General features: G+C 39.4%; 1 protein-coding gene and 1 pseudogene across 1 annotated transcript in view; both read left to right on the forward strand.

Moving 5' to 3' along the window:
• The window catches only part of HS6ST3 (heparan sulfate 6-O-sulfotransferase 3), a 682367-nt gene that overhangs the window by 317996 nt on the left and 349652 nt on the right, over positions 1 to 14719 (forward strand). The gene's annotated exons all lie outside the window — the stretch shown is intronic.
• LOC118729837 lies at positions 3779 to 5461 on the forward strand (annotated as a pseudogene).

Here is a 14719-nt window from a genome sequence, read left to right on the forward strand (position 1 = left end):
AATTCAGTGTTTTACACATTGCAGGTACTCAGTATTTGTTAAATTTATGACTTCTGGGTGGAGATCATTGGTAGTTAGGCTTATGTGGTAAGTAAATATGTCAGAGTTTTCCCATGGCTGATGTGTCTGAGCATATGCTAAATTTGAAAATGTGTTTGTCATTGTGTTACTAGCATAAGATGAAATATAGATCAATAAAACAAACAATAAATAGGAACTTCTATTTACCCAGTGCTTCTCATTTCCCGTGTGTTGTGATAAGAATTTCATATGAATCATCTCTAATCTTTAAAATGATCTTCAAGTAGATCTAGCTCTGTTTGCAGACAGTGGAATTCAACATCAAGAAATAAACTGACTTATTCAAGGACACAAAATCACTAAGACCTGAAAACAAGTCCAGAAACAGAAAACTCCTAAAAGTTTCTGTTACACACAAAAAAATAGTGTATGACAATATGGTCTTTTTAAAAAGTGCAAAAATAAAGCTGTAATTAATAAGTAGAAAATTAGGTTAATTTTAATGGTGAATAAGTTTCATTTCTATCTCAAATAATTTTTTTAAGTAAATGCCAAATGAATAACAGAATTAAATATTAAAAAAAGAAAAAAAAGGAATTATAAAAGCACCATTTGGCTAATAATTTTCTTCATAAAGAGGAAAAGGCATTCTGTGTAAAAAAGCAGGGAGCAGAACAATGAAAATCATGATAAATTTGTCTACATAAATATTTTAGCATCTACAGATCAAAAGAATAAGAAGATACCATGCACAAAGTTGTAAAACAAATGGCAAATTGTAAAAACACAAAACATCTATCAGTAGATTTAATCCATGATACTGTAATATAATATAAGATATAATGTGAAAAAACAAATTTCACAATTAAAAATGGGTGAAAGAAATTAACAAGTAATTTTCTAAAAAAATGCAAGTTAATAAATATATAAAAACATGTACAACCTTACTGATATTAAATAAAATAAAAATTAAATAAATAAAACAAATTAAAGACATGGATACCTCATATTACACAAATATCAAGCTGATAGCCATATTTAGACATAATATTTAATGACACAAGAAGTGCCACCTATGCCGAAACCAGTTTGGCTCAGTGGATAGAGGGTCGACCTGCGGACTGAAAGGTCCCAGGTTCGATTCCGGTCAAGAGCATGTACTTGGTTGAGGGCACATCCCCAGTAGGAGGTGTGCAGGAGGCAGCTGATCGATGATTCTCTCTCATCAATGTTTCTAACTCTCTATCACACTCTCTTCCTCTTTGTAAAAAAAATAAATAAAAAATAAATCAATAAAATATATTTTTTAAAAAAGTGCCACCTAACATTCTGTTCAATAAATAAACATACATATAAAATAATATCACCTTGTTAAAATAGCAATAAAGATAAATAGAAAGACAAGGAACAAATTCATTTAAATGCTAATCATTGTGGCAAAAGTTTAGTTATATTATGAAGATCATATTCCCCAAATTCAAACATAATTAAGACATGACAGGAAAATAAAAGTAATGAGAAATACTTTGCTACACAATTTAAAATTATAAGTGAACCTTGGCACTCAGTTAAGAATGAGGATATTGAATTTCCAGGTGAAAGTTCTTCAACCTCACTATGAGAGAATACACAAATTATCATTGGCGGGGGAAAATCAAAATGAAACATGCAACTAAGTGAAGAACAACTAGAGTTCAAGAGTAAAACTGAGATGCATGTAGTAAATTATTCTAGAAGAAAAATAATTTTAAGAAAAATCTACATGTTGAAGATAGCAACTAGTTTCAAAATTTAATGAAACTAGGCAAAGATTTGTAGACTAGATTGCAGATCCCCTAACATTCAGTGAAGCGAGGAGCTGCTTCTCTAGTGCTGCCTGCCAGGGCGGGAGCAGGTTGTTGTGAGAGGAATGCTTCTATGTAAGACACAGGAGTCAAAGAGTTGTCTTGGAAAATATATTAGGACTTAAATGGGCAGAAATGGGGGAAAGAACAGCGTAAGCAGAGGAAAGATATTTGCAAATACTCAGATAGAGAGATAACATAGTGAATTCTGGGAAAGTAAGAATTTTGGTGGGGCTGCAGCCAGAAGAAAATGTGGGGAAGTCACGGGAGATGAGTAAACTAAGTGAACAAGGTCCAATTCCTGTATTGAATCAAGATTTCATCTTGCAAGATATGAGAACCAATTAAGGTTGCATAGAGCAGGAGTGACACACTAAGATTTATGTTGCGGAAAGGCTGTTCCAATACCAACCTGGAAGATGAATTGGTCAGAAATCTGATTAAAGACAGGACAGATATTACAGAAATTCAAGTGAGAAATAAAGATGGGGACAAAGAAAGGGGCAATAGGAGGAACAGAAGATGAATTTGAAATGTTAACAATTGATAGGAACAATAACACTAGATGAAAAATGAATAAGGGAGGCGTTATTGATAGTTAAGATTAAGATGACCTGAAGTTTCAGGGTTAGGTCACAGAGGACTGGTGGTGCTCTTTGGACAGGAAGGAAATGTAGAAGGAGAAACAGATTAGGAAACAGAGAAAGGTGGGGCACATGGTGCAGATATGAGATATTTCTAAGAAGAGAGTCCCAGCAGTGGACTGAAATGTCTTTGGGGCCCAAGATGGCAATCTAGATTGGAGTTAAAAATTTCAAGTCAAGGATGGGAATGAGAGGATATCATAGGGAGAGTTTTTGTAAAGAAAAGTGGCCTTAGCTGGTTTGGCTTAGTGTATAAAGCCTTGGCCTGTGGACTGAAGGGTCCCCATTTGATTCTGATCAAGGGCACATGCCCGGGTTGTGGGTTCAATCCCCAGTAAAGGGTGTACAGGAGGCAGCCAAACGATGATTCTCTCTCATCATTGATGTTTCTATATCTTTCTCCTTCTCCCTCTCTGAAATCAATAAAAAGGTAAAAAAAGAAAAAGTGGGTAGCTGATGTAATTGTGAAAAAATCAACAGAGAATAAGATGGATTAAGAAGGTTCTTAAATAGAAATAAATGGTCAAGTATAATATGCAGAGAGCTGAGAGGCAAGTTAATAGAATCTATTATATAAGTCCTAAATAAGAATTTCCACAGTAAGATAGTGTCAAAGCCACAAAGAAAATGAGTGAGAGAAGTATTGGCTGGTTTCAATTGGATCTCTTTTATTCAGTACTTTGTAGGCATTCAATAAAATATATCCAGGTCAGTTTTTATAGAAAATGCATTTCATTAAAACCTACAGATTTCCATTTTGGAATATGTCTTTGTATATGTAATATACATGTATATAGAAATCTATATATATAAAGAGCCAGGGTCTTTAATGAATAAACAGAGGACCAGCCAATCCCCCAGCCCTCAGGCTCCATTGATCAGGGGATGGCTGACAGGAAACAGGAGTGAGTGGTGTGGCAGGGGACTGGCTAGCAGCTGGAAGGCAGGCCTCTTGGTCCCTCTTCCTGGCCCTCAGACTCCAATTAATCATTGGTGGAGGCAGGGGACTGTCTTCCTTAGTAGTCCTGCAGATATAATCTCTAGAAGACAGGCGGGGCACCAATGGACCAGAGCCTCCAGTACAATCTGGACAGAGCTGTTGGCCTCCTGGAACTCGGCCTCAGGCACTGCATCTGCTTCCTCTCCCTAGCCACTTCACAAGGAAGAAAGGATATGGCCTGCAGTGCCAGGAACAACCAGCAGTGACTGACTGCTCTCCCAGTGCTTCCTCCAGGTCACTCGAGCTAGCCTCCACCCACCCTGCTCCAGATGAAGCGTGGTCACTGCACACAGAAGGAATGTAGTAAAAACAAACAAACAAACAAACAAACAAACAAAAAACCCGATGACCAAGAGAATGCCACAGTCAACATCTTGAATTCTGCTCCGGAGAACAGAGAGAAGGGAGAATTTCACAAGCTGGCCAATGCCAAGTTATTTCTTTTCTTTGTTCCTTTTTTCTTTTTTTAAATTTCTTTATTGGGTTATTTCTGATTGATTGCCTGGCGTGTGACAGTTGTGTGACCACAGAGGAAGGAGTCCAAGTTTCTCAGAACACCAAGGACTTCTTCTATGTTCTGAACCTTAATAAGAAATGTGACACCTTACAGCACAAGGTGCTGGCAGTGTCTGTGTGTCGTCAGTCTCTGGCTTATTTTGCTGCTAAATTCAGCCTCAGTGACACTGATGCATCCAGAAGGTTCTGCAGTTTCTTCAAAAGCCTTGGGGTGCACTGTCTTTGATGTGAAGATAGCTGCAGACTTCAGCATCCTGGAGAGTCGGAAGGAATCTGTGCATTGGTACTGCCAGCGCCGTGTGGAAGAGCCTCAGCTACCCATGCTAACCTCTGCCTGCCCCGACTGGGACCGATATGCAGAGTATGTGCTGGGTCACCCCATCACCCCCACCTCTGCATGGCCAACTCTCCCCAGCAGATCGTGGCCTCTCTAATGAAGGATTGCTTTGCCAGATGGCAGAACCTGTCCCCAGACAAGATTTTCCACGTCATTGTGGCCCTGTATTATGACAAGAAAGTGGAGGCCCTTTGAGTTGATGTTCCCTCAGCTTTGCATAGTTCCCATGGTGCTGACCACATGTTAACCTCAGGTGAAATTGTCCAGATAATGGAGCAAAGTGACTTCACCTTGAATGTCGCTGCCGTGGACACTCTGTTTGGAGACATGAAGTAGGCGAGGCTCCACGAGGGTGTCAACTCCGATGGGTCCCTGGAGCACATCTTAAGGCACATGGCCAAGGAGCTGTTCAGTAAGGACGCGGGAGTGCTCACCTATCACACCCTGAGGAACAAAGACTTCCAGGAGGTCACCCTTGAAAGGGACAGAGAGGTTCTGCTACGCTTTGAGGCTACTTATGGCTTTTGGAACATCCAGAAGTGGTTCTGAAGCTGCAGAGGGGCAAGTTCCCCTGCTACTTTGGAAGTTCTGGCCTGCGCTGGGAATGCCTAAGTGGCAGGGGCCAGGCCCAGCAGAGGACGGGTATGCAGACAGGGCACTGCTGCAGCAGATGGAAGGCATCTATGCTGCCATCCCGGTGTGGCCCCCAGAGATCAGCACCCATGTGCAGGAGCTGTACCAGGAGTGGCTGGGGCCGAGGGGAGGCACTCCCCCTGGCCCAGGTAGCCCTGCACACCGCCTAGCAGGGCCCAGGGCAGCCTGCCAGGACTTCAAGTAGTAAAGGTCCAGCAGACGCCTGGCCTGCAGGCCACCTGAAGAGGGGTGTCAGACACGTGAAGGAAAGGCTTAGCATCTCTGTCATCACTTCAGTTTTCAGAATCCCCTGTTCCCCATCTGTCAGCTCCCTCCCTCTGAGGGGTGCTGTCATCATCACATGGGTGCAACTGGAATATTGTATCTTGAGAGCATTGCCCCAATGTATGTATCCTTTTATCCGATGATGAAAAAAATCCCAAAGAACAAGAATTGAGACAGACCACTGTCCTTTAGGCTCAAACCCCCCCCCCACACACACACACACACCCCAAAGTGTCCTGCGAAGAGCTGAGACTTGGTTCTGCCCATGCGCCTCAGAGAGATTGAATGAGGAAATGGCCTGGCTTGCTGGCTTGGCCATGACTTTACCCACTTATGTGTCTTTAAGGTGTCTTTGCCACAATGTGAATAAACTGCCACCTTTTGGAATAGAGCTCATACAAAAGTCTGCCTTCCCAACTTTCTTGAAACAGATCTATGTTCTTGCAGCTGTGGCCACCATCCAGAGACCATGACCTGTAGACTAGGTCCTGTCGCTGGGAATCAGAGGGCACTGGAGTGGAGACCCCTTTCCCCACCCCCTTACCCCCTGTGCCCTTTTACATTCAGGGATTGAGCTGAACTCACTTTGGGGGAGGCCTGGCAAGGGTGACAGGTGGCACAGATGGAAGGATAGAGAATGGAGAGGCAGACACCCTGCTCCGTCCCTCCCTGGGTGGGGTCAGGTAGATGAAGGCCAGCCAGCCCGCCCCACAATTGGGTGAGATAGCATCCTCTGTGTCCATCTCACCTCATGAGCCCAGCCCCTCCCCTCAGCTCCAGGCAACCCTCTGTATTCCACGGCAGTGTACTCTGGCCTCACATGCTGCTTGCCATCAATGAGAAGGAAGAGAGCCAATTGGCCCACAGACAACTACACAGAAAGATAGAGCTCACTGCTGGCAAGTGCAGTGGCAGTGGCTGGAGCCTCTCCTGCCTCCAAACAACGCTAAGGAGCAGAGGGCTGAGTGGTAAGGAGCAGTAAGCAGGCGGGTGGTAAGAAGCTAGGGGTCCCAGACTGTGAGAGGGATTTCCAACTGCCAGCTTAGGCCCGTTTCCCACATGGGGAATGGTCCTAAGTTGGCAGGCAGATATCCCCTGAGTTATCCTGGACTGCGAGAGGGTGTAGGCCAGGCTGAGGGACAGCCCCCTCCCCATAGTGCACGAATTTTGTGCCCCAGGCCTCTAGTGTAAATATAAGCCTTAGACATTGTATTTAACCAATATTTATTAAATAAACAATTGAATAGAGAAAGTAGAAAGAATGAAATATAAAGATAACTCTCATGTGGTTTTCTCCCCACACTTCCACAAATCACACTCTCCCTCTGTTAGCGTGTTTCCCCGAAAATAAGACATCCTCCGAAAATAAGACCTACTTACAAGTTTCCTTCTGAGTGAAATATAAGGCATCCCCTGAAAATAAGCCTCCCCCCCAGGCTAAACATGAGAGATTTGGTCCACTGATTCTGAAAGAAATGGAGTCACAAGAAATTCACCAGGAAATTCAGGAATTGGATTGTTATGATGATGTTCCAGAAGATGATGACATGATTGTCATTTGAATAAATGAGTAAATTCTTGATACTGTAGGATTCACAGTTTGTCTGGTTTGTGTTGACAACTACCGTACTACCGTACCGTATACAGGTAATAAATTTCCTTTATTTTCATTTAACAATAAATGTGTACCCTATTCTTTTTCATGGAAAAATAAGACATCCCCTGAAAATAAGACCAAGCGCATCTTTGGGAGCAAAAATTAATATAAGACACTGTCTTATTTTGGGGGAAACAGGGTACTTTCTATCTTCTCCAGAGAATGATAATATGCTTCCTTTGTTTTAGGCCTAAATAACATGTCCATTAATGTGCATATTATATGATTCTTCTCTTATTTAAAAGGCCTTTTTGAAGTGATGCTTTCTGTGTTTTACTCTCATTATCAGCTCACATTGTTTTTAATTGAAAAAATGAGATTCAAGCCTTAGATTCAATATTGTTTCATTTCTTTATGAATGTTATTCATTGATTAGTCGAAGTGTTTCTTGAATTTATGTATCATCATACTTCAAACACTTCTGAAAATAATCTGGAGATAAAGTGAAAGGGTATACATAATGTAAAACTTAATTGGTTAAAGCACCTAATTTTATTTTTAGAATGAGCAGAAAATAAGCTAGTACCACTGTGGCATGCAAGTTAGACTTAGTAAGTGTGGTCAGAAAATAAATTGGGGGTGAAAGATATAGAAAACCAATGTGTTATTTTATGTAATGTCACTTAAAATTTTTCAAACTATCTTTTTCTTATATAATATCAAGTTTAAAAACTGATAGAAGATATTACAGCAACATTATTTTTAGTAGAAATCTTTACTAAAATTAAATAATTTTAACAGCATCCAGGTATTTTCTGCATGTTTGCCATTTTTGACAATGTGGATGGACTAGCAGTATTATGCTAAGTGAAATAGTCATACAAAGAAAGATAAATATCATATGATTCACATATATGTAGAATTTTAAAAACAAAATGAACAAGCAACAAAGTATAAACAGACTCATAAATACAGATAACAAACTTATGGTTGCCAAAATGGAGGGTTTGGGAAGATAAGTAAAAGGGATCAAGAGGTATAAACTCCCAGTTATAAAAATAATAAGTCACAGGGATGTAAAGTACAGTATAGGAAGATAGTTGGTAATAGCATAATAACTTTGTATGATAACAGATGGGTATTAGACTTATCATGGTGATATTTTGTAAGATATATAAGTTTTGAATCATGATGTTGACAAACACCTGAAACTAATATAATATTGTATGTTAACTGTACTTTAATAAAAATAAAATAAAAATTTTGTATATATCACTCCTACAGAGAGGAAGTATATTTCATTTTGGTTTACTAAGTGTTAAATAAAAATAAAAATTATTTTTACTCAGATTGAGCCTTAGCTGATTAGAATAATGGAACTTTAGACTTTGAAAGGATCTTAACATGATTTAGTCTGATCTTATATTTTGCATATGCAAAATATAGGGACCAAAGAGGTATGTTTATTAAACCCAAATTTTCACTAGTCTTGGGATTTCAACAATTCAAATTTCTTGAAGCATGCTCTAGTACTCTTTCTCCACATAGTGCTTCTCCTTGCTGAATAAATATGGGCTGGTTTTCATTTCACACAAAAGTGATCTTAGGTGTTTAAAAAATGGTGTATTCTACAAGAAGTGATGGAACTTTCTTAGAATGCTATGATATTTGAGTGAGACATTAAACTCTTTGTCCCTTTAAAAACAAAACAAAAGCAGAAACATTTTTCCAGTCAGCATATTTGATGTTTTTTATTTTAAACTTAGCCTCCATAGTTATAATAATTAACTACTCAAAAATGTAGACTTAAAAATAGGATATATTACACATAACTGAAAAATTCTGGCTAGGATATTGCTGTCTTGCTATAATGGTTCTTCAGGGAATGGAATGACCTGCTCAACCATTTTGAATCTTCTCACAGTGTATCATTAATCAGAATATTACAGTTCCTGAGGGAAGTTGTCTGGGAACATGATATTCAGTACAGATGGGGTGGGAGCCGATGAGGGGGGAGGGAGGAAGAGTCATCTTACTCTTTTCGGAGGAAATCTCAGGAATCCACGGTGAGACCCCAAGTTTTGTTGATGAAAAGGACACATTATAAGACCACCCTGAAGTCTCTCCTAGCCCAGGGATGCACTTCCACTCTCCTCTGGCTAAGCAATTTTATCGCCTTAGCATTGAAAGGAAAAAAACAAAGCGCTCTGCTTTTGTTTGGAATGAAGGGCACACCATTTCCAAACTCTGTCTTTGCTGAATCTGCCTAATGAAGCAGCTTAGGCACCACGTGACTGGAATAGCTGGAGTTGGGGGAAATAAGACCAGCTTGCAGAGCTGCCGAGATGTGCATATTGGCACAGAAGACCCTTGATTGGCTTTAGAAAATAATGGTTGATGTTCTCTGTGGATCTTGCAAGAGAATCTTACTGGGGGTGGGGGGCTGGGGGTGGGGGAAGGACATTTCATTTATGCCACTTCCTTCTGTTACTGGCAGCCCTGCAAATGATCTGGAACAGGTGGGCATACCAATAAGCAAAGAATGTGCTTTACAGCCTGTCATACTCCACTTATCTTATTTTGATGAAGACATATAAAGGGAAGATCTTGTGTTAGGAGTCTGCAAAGCACTAACAAAATAAAAGGTACAATTTCTCTCTGGTAAGTTAGCTGGCTATTAAAATTGAGAATAATTTTCTTGCAATTTCACAGTACAGTTTTTCGTCAATGGCAGCCATCATTTGGGGCAGGAAAGGGAGAAGCAGTCTATCAAAAACAGATAAAGAAAAGCCACGCCACAGCCTGCTGTTTCTGTTATTTTGGATGATCGAGCTTGTGCGCAAATGAAATCATGACAGATTCATTTATATGAAATGGCCATTGCTGATCTCCTTGCCAGAAACTAGATTGCTTTTTTATTTAGGAGATTTGCAGAGCAGTCCTTAGCTTTTTTAGTTAGTGGCAAAATGGCAGCTGGCCAAATTGCCTCTTCTCATTCAGTTGGTGTTGCCAATACCTTGGGATGCGTGCATTAAAATATATTTGCAGTCAATTGAAAAATTATTTTTCCCTTTAAATTTTTTAATCATTTGCATAGCTGGATGGGAGAATACCTTCTTTAGCTCTATATTGAGATGAATAGCTGGGTTGATATAAATAATACACTTAATAAGTATAGGGTTATGAATTTAAAAAACAACAAAAATATCTTATGGATGATTTTTTTCATTTATGATATTGATCATTTCAAGTGAAGTGCTTAAAGTATTTTTTTATTGCTGGTTATGCTGGCCAAATTGATTGAGAACTAAAAACTGAAAACATTGATTGATTGGAGAACATAAAAGAATTAGGTAGGCACAAAGAAAAGTAAACTAGCCAAGTGTTTTGGGGGGATAGCTCATATGCTAATTTTCACTCTTAGAGGGCCTACGGGCTTGCTCATCACCAGGAGGCATGGGGTAACTTTTTGGCTGCCAGCACACATTCAAAAATGCTTAGCAAGGGGACAGGAATTAGAACAATCATACGTGTGTCTGTTTTGAAGTTTTGTTTTGCACTTTTCTTCTGCTCCCTTTTCTTACAGGTACCAACTGCTGGTGTGTTTAATGGACCAATAAATTTATTCATTTATCGAGTGTTCACTATGTGTGAGGTACCTGTGTTGGAAGCTGGAGGTTCAGAGTAAAATAAGCAAAGATTCCTGTTCCACTGAGCTTCCATTCTTCAGCAACACTTTCCTTCCTTGCCCTAATTCAGAGCCAGTTGAGGAAGAGAGAGAGAGGAATAAAACAGTGAAGCTAAACACATTAAGTGTTACCACTGATGAAGCTGATTGGAGACTGTGGCTTTTGATTTAGCAGCCCCAAAGAGCTCGTTGATGAATTGTTTACTTTTTTACTAGACTTCAAGGGCCATGAGAGCTGGAATCATATTTGTTTTGTTGACTTCCATTTATTCAGGGCCCAGCAAAGTGGAAAAAATGTAACATAATGTAATATGGCATATGTTAATATATACATATAAATATATACACATATACATTTATATATGTATTTATATAGTCATTTTTACATATATTCAAATTTGTGTATACATAACACACACACACACACACACACATATATACCCACATGTATATGTATCAATAGAAAGAACAAGAGAGAATCTATTCTTGTTGTTTGTGATAACTATGTTCTATAAAGTTGCTGCAAACACTGAATTGGTGAGTACTAATTGCTCCTAGGGGAAATGCAGGTTTAGATTCCTGCAAGCCTCTGGTCACAGCATGTTCATCAACCGATCAATACACAACCTGGTTTTATGTTTGTTTTGGTTTAAAGACACCTTATTTAATATCTATCGTTGATTCATTGACACTGACCTCACGCAAAACACTATAACTCATGCCTGCAAGGAAGTTTATCTAACACATATTTTCTCTGCGAGGCACAGCACAGCCTTCTTGTGCTTAGGGAACCAGAGAGCACTTCAGCTCCACACTTGGGGGCCATTGTCAGCAGCAAAATTACCAGCAAAGAGCACAAAAATGTAAAAAAGACATGACACTAAATAGAGCACTAAAAAGACACTTATTTGCTGTAGGAGAGTTGAAAGAAGAAACCGAAGTGCTGACTTTTTGAACCTGAGCCTGGGACAAACCTGTAGGGTTTGCCACTCTGAGCATGTGGTATGAATGATCGCAAAAGCATCATGGGTATTGATTTTGCTGTTACAAATAAATTTTAGGGAGTGGTTGATTTTGCACATACAGAATCTGTAAATAATGAGAATTGGCAATAGATGTTAGATAGATAGAGGGTAGATAGATAGATGATAGATAGATAAATAGATGATAGATAGATAGATATTGAGTAGATAGATAGATAGATAGATAGATAGATAGATAGATAGTTAGATAGATGTTAAATTGGGTCTTCTGTTTTTATCAGTGAGTTCTGAGCTGTGGAATTAGCTCTGGATGAGTTGTAATGCCAAATTGGGAATGCAGTTTTAGGTTTAGAGCAGGGAGAAAAGATAAACCCTGTCCCCCTGCATGCTGGGCTCAGCAGTCTAAACCTGCTCTCTCTGCCTATATCCCAGTAGGCACCATAAGACATGCAAAGGGTTCAGTGCTTCCCTTATCCCACCTGCATGTCCTGACCTTGTCCCAGGCGTTCTGAATAATGATCTGGTGGAAAAATAGCTGGAAGAGATATGCAAGAAGCAGCAGTGTGGGTAAACACGAAATCACAAGCTGTCTGAACCCTACCAGGTGGCAACGGGGCCTCACTTTCTGTTGTTTTTTTTTTCCGACCAGTTCCTGTTTTTCTGCCATGGAATTTAGAAACTTGCTGGTCCCAGCCTTTTGAATACCAAGTCTTTCTCAGCTGATTGGCAGTCCTTTCAAGGTGGCAGAGTCCTGACCCATGTCTGCATCTTTGGAAGCATACAGCTCAGCACCAGGACATGGAGGTCCCCCATAAATGTCTTCTTGATTGATTAACTGTCGTAAGATCTTTTACAGATTTTAAGTCGGACTTCTTCAAGTGTCAGTTGAATAGGCAGATGCCTGAAATTCCTTTATTGAGGAGAAAAGCCTTTCATTCTATCATTATAGAGGCATGAAAAAGATCATAACAATATTCAGTTGTAGCAATTTCGTGTGCATGCTTTCTAGTTAAAATATAATTAATCAACAAATGGAAATGATTAATTATGAGTTCCTTTTTTATTTTGATGTAAAGCCATCCTTCTAGTGTCTCTAGCAAGAAGAGACCTTAATACTGAATCTACGCAAATGCATAAAGAGAAAATGGAGCAGCCTATTAAAAAAGAGAGCCATTTGACCAGTTTGAATTTGATTGGGCCTGGACAGAGATTGGTTGGTTCTGTGGTATAGTACTTACAAAAGCACCAACTCTACTTGGTATGGTATTTTGAAGATAATAGATAAAGAGAGAGAAAGGTAGATAGATGGATTTGCATAAGAAGGTATTTTAGTTTTCTAGGGCTGCCCTATGAAAGTACCACAAACTAGGTGGCTTTAAAAACAGAAGGTTATTGTCTCACAAGTCTGGAGTGCAGATGTCCAAAGTCAAGATGGCAGCAGGACCATGTTTCCTCTACATCCTTAGTGGAGAACCTTTCCTCCCCTCTTTCAGCTTCTGGTGTTTGCCAACAGTCCTTGGCAGTCCCTTTTCCTTTGCCTCATGTGTCTCTGTGTCCACATGGAATTTACCTCTTCTAATGACACCAGGCATGCTGAATTAGGGCCCACCCATATGGTCTCATCTTACATTTATTACGCCTGTAGAGACTCTCCAGTATTTCCAATAAAGTCACATTCACAGGTACCACGGGTAGGACTTCAGCCTCTCTTCTGGAGGACAAGAGTCAATCCCATGACAGAAGGGTCATTCATGATGATCTTGTATTTCACTCTGAGGCACAACCTTACAGTCACAAGCTGTCCGTGGACTACTTCTCCACTCCCCTTCTGCTGGCGGTTTTCCTTAAGCTCTCTAGCCAACAGCAGCAAACAACATGCAGCTGGCATTTACCTGTCCTGAAACTTTGTACTCTCACCAACTTCATTTTGGCTGGGCTAGGGGAAGAGTCCAGGAAAGTACCTGATGAGTACCTGGATTTATGGTACATCTTTAAAGGCAGAAGGGGAGAGGGGAGAGAGAGTCAAGTTTTTGTGTTTGGAAGGGTCCTGGGTTATGTCTATTTTCCTGGAGATCTTTGTACATTTTCCTCTTCCTTTTCCCCTATCCTTTATGCCATCTGCTTTTTTTTTTTTTCAGATTCATGACTGTAATATTACACTTGAATTTTAGAGGACAAGGAATTTTATTTCAAATTTTTATTTATATTGCTAGTTGATGAATATCTGGGGGAAGAGCTGCCATTAAATGAACAAATTCACATTTTAAATATTTAAAAATAGCTTATAATTGATGATTAAATATGCACTAGTATTGAAATTATGACAGTCTCCTGGCAGATTTGCACTTTTTACTCCATCTTATATATGTGTACTGGTATGTTGAGCAGATCTTCATAACCTAGACCAGAAATGTCATATAGATGGATATTTTGTACTTTTTACTGATAAGCATGTTTTTCATTTGGTTTGGGAAACAGTTCTGTATGGTAAGAGAGTAGTGTAGTTATTCCCACTTTGCCTGAAGGGAGTGAAATGGAGAGCATGAACCACTTGTTGAGGTTTACACAGTAAGTGAATGAAAATGTGTTCCGAACTACAGTTTTCACCTCCTTTTGGGAAATTGAAACTTTGTTATCCTCCCACTTTAAGATAATGTACTCACATATAATTTATTCTTTGTGTTGTTTTATTGAGAGTTCCTGACGAATTCTAGATTCTGCTGGAGGTTACTTATGGGTGGAAATCAAAGTTACATAAGAAAGCTAATAAGAGTTAATATTAATTACCATTGAATTATTAAAACCCTGTTTTTTAGATTGTTGCACAAAAACACCCTTTGCCTAGGTTAGCTATAAAATTAGGATTTTTTTTTTATTACCACAGAAAAAAAGAGAAGAGAGATTTGTAAAGTATGAAGTTATCCATTCATTCGTGACTTCCTCTCTCCTCTGTAGAGAACTTTAGGGTATTGTCTGTCCCAGATTCCCAGGGAAAGGAAGAAGGCAGCACTGCTACACATTCTGCTACTGTTGGATTGAAAATATGATCATAGCATTCCTTTATTTAAAATATTTCAATAACTTTCCATTTTACTCAAGATGAAGACCAAGCTCCTACTTAGCATGGTACATAAAGCTATTTTATTATCTGGCCTCTGTTATACTTAGTGA

This window comes from Pipistrellus kuhlii, unplaced genomic scaffold (genome assembly GCF_014108245.1).
Source record: "Pipistrellus kuhlii isolate mPipKuh1 unplaced genomic scaffold, mPipKuh1.p scaffold_m20_p_3, whole genome shotgun sequence".
In the NCBI taxonomy this organism is placed as follows: Eukaryota; Metazoa; Chordata; class Mammalia; order Chiroptera; family Vespertilionidae; genus Pipistrellus; species Pipistrellus kuhlii.